Source organism: Meleagris gallopavo, chromosome 29 (genome assembly GCF_000146605.3).
Source record: "Meleagris gallopavo isolate NT-WF06-2002-E0010 breed Aviagen turkey brand Nicholas breeding stock chromosome 29, Turkey_5.1, whole genome shotgun sequence".
In the NCBI taxonomy this organism is placed as follows: Eukaryota; Metazoa; Chordata; class Aves; order Galliformes; family Phasianidae; genus Meleagris; species Meleagris gallopavo.
In genome coordinates, this window is record NC_015039.2 from 54,748 (window position 1) to 61,843 (window position 7,096).

General features: G+C 37.3%; 1 gene segment (V, D, J or C); it reads right to left on the reverse strand.

Moving 5' to 3' along the window:
• LOC104914550 overlaps positions 1 to 7,096 on the reverse strand; it is a 16,906-nt gene that overhangs the window by 3,570 nt on the left and 6,240 nt on the right.

A 7,096-nucleotide genomic window follows, 5' to 3' on the forward strand; every position in this document is an offset into this window, starting at 1 on the left:
AAAAAAAGAAAAAAAAGAAAAAAGAGAGAAATAGCTAGATCTGTTCTTCTCTTTCACAACAAGTGCTCTGCTATCAGAAGAGCTGCAAATCCAACTCTCTCTCTAAATTAGTGTATGTTTTTTTCCTCACTGCCTTTGCAATGCTTTTATCTAGTGCAGATTTTAAAAATGTTTTTTGTTTTTGCTGGCAGCTTCAGCACCGCCTGCTTTGCAAAATACTCATTTCTCATTCTTGCTCTTAGTGGTTGCTGGCTTCGTTCTGTCACTAGAAGCATTTTCCAATTTGTTCCTTTGCATATTTGCATGCTGTTTTGAAAGTCTGCAGATAGCAAGCTTGGTAAATACCAGCTAATATGACTACAGCACTGTGACCTACATTTCCTGTTATTCTGTCTTAACAAGTTGGTGGATGTGTTGGAGTTGCTGTGTTGGTATCTATGACCTTTATTTATGAAAAGTTTGAGAAGTAAATAAGGATGCTCTGATCTCTCAACCTTGCCTAACTGCATCCTCAGTGAAGCATATCTTCCAGGTGGATGAAGAGGAGCTATCTAAATACCATCCCTGACCATTCTACAATGAAGGCCAACTCCAGTAGAGTTCAGTGGGAGAGCAGCTTAAGTTTGTTTCAACATCAAAGATCTATGTCTTTTATTTTTTCCCCAAACAGAAAGCTGAACTGATTTAACACACAACTGATATTCTATAAAGAATTATCTCATTATCCATTCCCTCCAAAGCAGAATCTTTCAGTGTTTGGTCAGACTGGAATTAGTGTAATTGAGTTTGATGACCATTTAGAGTTTAACCATTTGTGCAATAATTGTCCCTGGAAACAAAGGCTTGAGAAGGCAGTCCATTAATTTTCTGAGAGCTATCATTTTCCTAAGACGTTTGTGTAGGCTTTTTCTTCCAAAACCAGCATGGGTTTTAACTGTCAGAAACAGTTTTCAGTATTTTTACACCAGAAATTTCATTTATAGGGGGAAATAAATAATTTCAACTCAAAACAATAAACTTCCTGAACTGAGATTAACTATCCATTCAGCCAATAAAGAAATGAATTTTAAAAAATCCAATTTTTATAGTGAGCAAGAACAAAAGTATTCAAGTAATTAATCCTGAAATCCCTCTCTAAATACAGGTGGAAGAAAATACTTTTTTTTGTTGAAACTCAGTTGTCAAAAGAAACTTTTGATTTTATATTTGTGATATTGCTTCAAAGATAGATGTGTTTTTGCAACAAACTGATACCCTTCACTGACCAGTCTATCTAATGAACACTTTTAATTAGATAAACTTACTTGGGATTACAGACAGCCTTGTGCAATTTCCAAAAATTACTCCTGTGGCTCCAGTATCCCATACATCCAAGTTCAAATCATTGCAAATGACATAGCTTAAGTCACCTGGGAAATTTCTTCCTTATTTAATGTGAAACTATGATTTAAATATGAACTCAGAAGTGTCTGAATTTTTCCCCTTCCTAAGTAAAAAAATGCAACTTCTGGTGTTCGTGCAACAAAGTTAGCCCAGGCTAGCATTTTCCTTTTCAGAATGACAGCATGAGCCTTCACACTGTCTGACAAGACTGTAAGCTAAGGTCAATGACATGCCAATGTCATTAGTCTAAGAAATTAATGATGCTATCTCATTTCCCAGTATTCCCAGGATCCCTGATGCATCTTCACCATCACAATGTTGAGAAATAATCCTGCCTTCATTTTCTTTCAGCCTCTCTTCCCTCCCTCATCTAGAGGGTATGTTCATTCTCCATAAAGGTAGCTGTATTTAGAAACACAAATTAGTGGTCACTGCTCCTGTTTTCATAGCCTGTCCTTCTCCATATCTTAAGCACCTGAGCTGACTTTAAATCTATTTCCTCTTACAAATGTAGTATATCTTTCTCACTCAACAATAAGACTTTGCAATCAGTTGTTGCCTAGTAGCTGCGTATTTCAGTGTCTTCTCATCCAAAGTATGTAGGAAAACTGTCTACTTGACACAAAGTTGTTTGAAACTTCTTTCCATCTTAACAGGTTTCTAAGCCTTTTAAAATTTTACTGAGGAAAGGAAAGAGGCTTAAAAAGCATCACAAGAAATTTGGTCTCCTTTGCAAATACAAATTTTCTAATTCCTAACTGCTCACATTCTAACGTTAGTTTAGACAAATAAGGACTACACTTTCGGATTTTAAAACAAAAAAATCTTGATATATTCTTAGGCTAAGAGTTAGAAAATCCAATCATAAGGTCATTAGGCTGAATGACTCCAAAACATCATATGGTTGTTATTTTAAAGATGGATAAATCAAATCTGAACGTGCTAATAACCAAAAACTCAACTCATGTAACTTAAATTTGTTATGCAGTATTTGGCAGCATGCAAACTCCTTGCCGTGCTGTATGCCTGACCACACCACGCTGTGAATGCTAAGCATCAGTAAGCTGTTTAGCCATAGAAAACCATAAGAAACATGACCACCTTATCTAGCTGTTCTTTCCTGTAGTGAGTCACTGTCACACCATATACAAGCACTCCTTGGCTTTCAACACAGCATCTCTTTTTCAACATATTTTTGTCAGTGGCGGTCTAAAAGAAGATGGGAAAATGCTCTCATGTAATCCCCTAGTCCACCTGCCTAAAGAACAAGTAACTGCACTCCTGGTGCTAATAGGGTACAAAAAGTTTAAACATACTCGGGGTGACAAGAAGTTGGGTTCCAGCTCCAAATGCCAGTTCTGCATATCCCTGGTTGGCACACCGATGCCAATCTCTGCAAAAACGTAGGCACGTTTTCCAAACTCATACTGACAGCCAGATCAATGGCATTCTAGAGCAGGGAGTAACTTAAGGGAGCAGTGGCAAAATACACTGATTTTAAACACTGTCAAAGTACAAAAGAAATCTACAAGAAAAATGGTCAGGAACAGGGGGATAAAAAAATTATCATTCTTTCCTTGGTTACAGCTGTGTATTGCAGATTTTGAGAGTGATGCTTGAGTAATCTGTTTGTAAAATTGCCTAAATTCTATTCAGCACACCATGTGGTTAAGAACTTTTTTCCTTAACATTTCGTTGCCTATTACTTACTACTGGCTTAATCATCAGCAGGGCTGCTTTTGATAATGTCAGCTCGTATCCTCTTCACCCCGATAATTCACATGTTCCAGGAAACCTCTGACCTTGCTTATAATTTATCTCCTTTCAGTTTCAATGGCACACTGATATCCTATCCAGATCTTGCAGATTCACTGAGGAGCTGTAAAGCCATCTGAGCCTTTGCACATCAAGGTTCCTACACTCTCACTCAGGTAAGCAGTACCAGAAGTAAGGATTAAGGATGGACTTGTGGCTTTGACAGCTTGGTAAATCTGGATTCATGTCCCAGTCATGTACAGAATCCACCTGTGCTATCTGTGGATAATACCACTGTTGTCCAACAAGACAAAAGATAGGTCAGTTCCCGTTCTGACACTGACAGTTTAAAAAGGAATGAGTATATTATACCTTGGTGGATTCTCCTGCAAGTAAAGATAAAATGGTGGTACAGAAGTAGATATTTTCTTAATATTATAGCAATTCTTTTATTTCAATGTTTGTTCATCTGACATATCGTCCATGACTTGGCTTGAGGCCAATGGAAGCGTCACGGATTTACCCTTAGAATAGGAGGAATGCTAGTGACTTGTCAAAAGAACAGAATTAGTCTTTGTCTTAGCTATTACAGGAACGCAACTGACTGAAGAGCACTGTAAGCACATTTTTCTTCAGCTGTCTCAAGAAATACTGCTTGGACATCTTCCTTGCAATAACTTCCACCAGTTAGGGTGACACCTCAGGCTACTATAGCATTTTCCCTGATCTTAATGTGTATCCTCAACAAGCTTGCAAGTTAGGCAAAAATTCGGGATGCATTTACCTGGCAGAACCAGAATTCTTCTCCCAGATCCAAATGTGAGTTTGTAACTATTTCCATAGTCGCACAATAACATAGGCCTCTACAATATTCGGAGTGGTACTGAATGGAACCTTCAGCCATGAAACAGTCCACTAAAGGAAATCCCATGGATCTCCATAGTTAGACAGAACAGTCTATCTAGGACTTTGCATCCATCCTTTATTCATATTTTCATTATGAAGCACTGTCATATTCCATGTTTTTCAAACTTTCGAACTCCTTCTCTTGAATATTTCCCTGTATTTATTTATGTTTTGTTTCCACAAAACCACCTGCATCACAAATCTGTCCTTCATTCTTCATTTACTTAATCTCACTGTCAGCCAGATAAATCTCTCAAAATTTAATGTATCTACTTTTAATTCAAAGCTTACATAGGGTCTAATGGGATAGTATCAACTCCATCATCCCATTTTCTTGGATTTGCTATCTGGATTAGTCAAGAGTGATTTCAATTCAAATTTGCCATTTAGATTTTAAGTAGAAGTCATGCTTTTCAGTATGCAATTTTTTTTTTTTTTTTACAGGGAGACCATTGCTTATACTGCCAAAAAACGCTGAGGTTTTTGGTATGCATTCAGGAAAGTCTTAGTTGTGAACAGAGCTAGATCTGTAGCAGTTGCATACAGATATGGCCATAACAAGTCAATCTGAGGACAAACAAACTCAAGGAGTGCTCTGAATCTTCACTACTTTAGCTTGCTAATAGCTCCATATAAATTGGAGGTTCTTATTTTTGTCTTATATTTTTCAACAGGGTCAGAAGATCGTTTGAAATATAAGATTTTTTCCCAGTGATTTTCAGAATTGATCATTTCTTTATATTGTTGTGTATTTTTACTTTTAGAATAAAATCACTTTGAAGTTATCTTAAACATGACACCATTTTAGCAAATGGAAGCATTACTCTTTCAGAGTAAAAAGAAAATCATTTAGATTAAACGTCTCGTAAAGAAATTTAGAAAAAATGACACATTTACAAAAAGAAAAAAGAAAAAGGTTGGTTTCACAGTATCTGCCTTCCTTTCTTTCCCTTCTCCAAGAAGTTTCACACAAGAGAAGAACATTTATTTTTTTCAGACATTGCCGAAAAACATTAAAATTGATCAGGGGAATGGGTATGGGTAAAAAGACCCATACATCATATGTTTGGAAAATTAACTATACTTGAGAAAACAGGAGCTTAGTCAATGATCCAAAGGCTTTTCTATGTTAAACTGTATTAATGCCATGCCCATAGATAACAGATTACAAGTTACTTGAGAAAGAATATAAGAAACAGAGCATACATGCAAGAGCAGACTGTACTCTTCCCCTACAGACCTCTTTAAATTTCTGTGAATTTTGAACTGGAAGTTTTCCATACATCATCATGTTCATTTGCCACCTAAGAACATGCAGAGCTCGTAACTGCTCACTCGTCACTGCTTAAAATTACTTTGGGAGATCAGTTTGTGGCAGCAACTAGCAAAAACACTACTTTTTTTTCCATGTACTTTTGTCCACACCAAATTATTTATCATATTTCCACAGAAATAATTTACTAATGCATCCTCTTGAACTCCTTCTCCTCTGTCTGGCTATCTATCTCACCCCTAGCTTTTAAGGCCTTTTGTACCACAAATTCTCATGCAATCGCAAGCTTTGAGACAAAGGTGCAAAAGGAATAATCTCTTACAACTTCTAATGCTCATGTAGATGTTGAATGCTGAAGCAACCTCACAGTACTCCCCACTAATTGGCTGTGACTACAAACTTGGTACCATTCTGTCATGGTTTGGCCATGACACATTCTCAAAGATAAACTTGCTTCTTGAGCTTCAATTATTTGCACTTCACATTATGGCAGAAACCCAGCCCTATCATTACAGCTTTGTTCAGGATCTCCTGAAGCCCATTATGTGCTCCTACTTTTCATCAGGATCCTCTTTTCTTAAAGCATTAGTATCCACCTACCAGAAAAGCCCATTTTACATACTACAGCTTTATGGGACAATTCTCACCACTCCAGATTTTGCTCACCAGTGCTGACTTTTCCATTTCCCTTTGCCTATTCTCCACATAAAGATTTCTGTTATCCTGGATTGTTAGCCCAGAAACAGTCATCTCTTTCCAACTTTTCAAGAAAATTCAACTTGAATATTTTAAATGTCTGATTTGTGCATCATCAAGCATAGGGAGGGGAAAATATATATACGGTCATATAAGTAACTTTTACATCAGCTGAAAATTATACTGTAAAGCAACTAAAAGACAAAATAACTTCTAAAGTGACATAAGTATTTCCGAGAGAAATCACATCTGAGAATTCAGACATACCTACAGAAACTGTAAGTTTGGTTCCAGTTCCAAATACGAGTTCGCTGTAACCCCCAGTATTACACTGTGACACCGTGCTTTGCAAAATGGAGCCTTTGTATGCTCATATGCTTCACTGTACATGTGGCAATGCAAGATGCTTATTGGAATAATCTAAGGAAGGCAAGTTACTGCCATCTCCTCAACATGTACAGTGAAATAAACATGTTAGACCCATTGCTCTATCATTTTTGCCACTCACTGTTCTGGCCTTTGCCCACAGTCTAATCAGACATCTGCTTATTATTTCCTATGTGTGTCAATTAGAATATGCCTTCCAGAAAGTGTTTAGAAGCCTTCTGACCACTGCTGTTGAGTCTGACCAGTCTGTGCTGCCTTTCTGCTCAGTTCACTTGTGCTGCCTATCCTCCTCTTCCAGGCTGCACTTTACATTGTATTATTTAACACCTTCTGGGTTTCACCCAAAGATGAGTGCCACTACCAAACATAGGCTTGGATCTTGCCCTGAATTCTTCACAGCCTTTCAGAACACAATAGAAATCTCCCCTCCATTCTCTCCAGAACCAGGTCTGCCATGGCAGCTTGGGCAGAACTCTGATGAGTACTCAACTACACACATACAAATAAGCACTCTCAGTGCAATATATAGCCCATTTCCATTACCAAGAGCCAGAAACAACAATTGTCCCAGATAGCAGAAAAACTGAACAGTATGACTAATGTGAAGGGTTGGAAAAAAAAAAAATACAGAAAAATCAAATATCAGAATTTGAATTCAGGCCATATATTCATGGAAGTTTGCATCTGGGCTAAAAA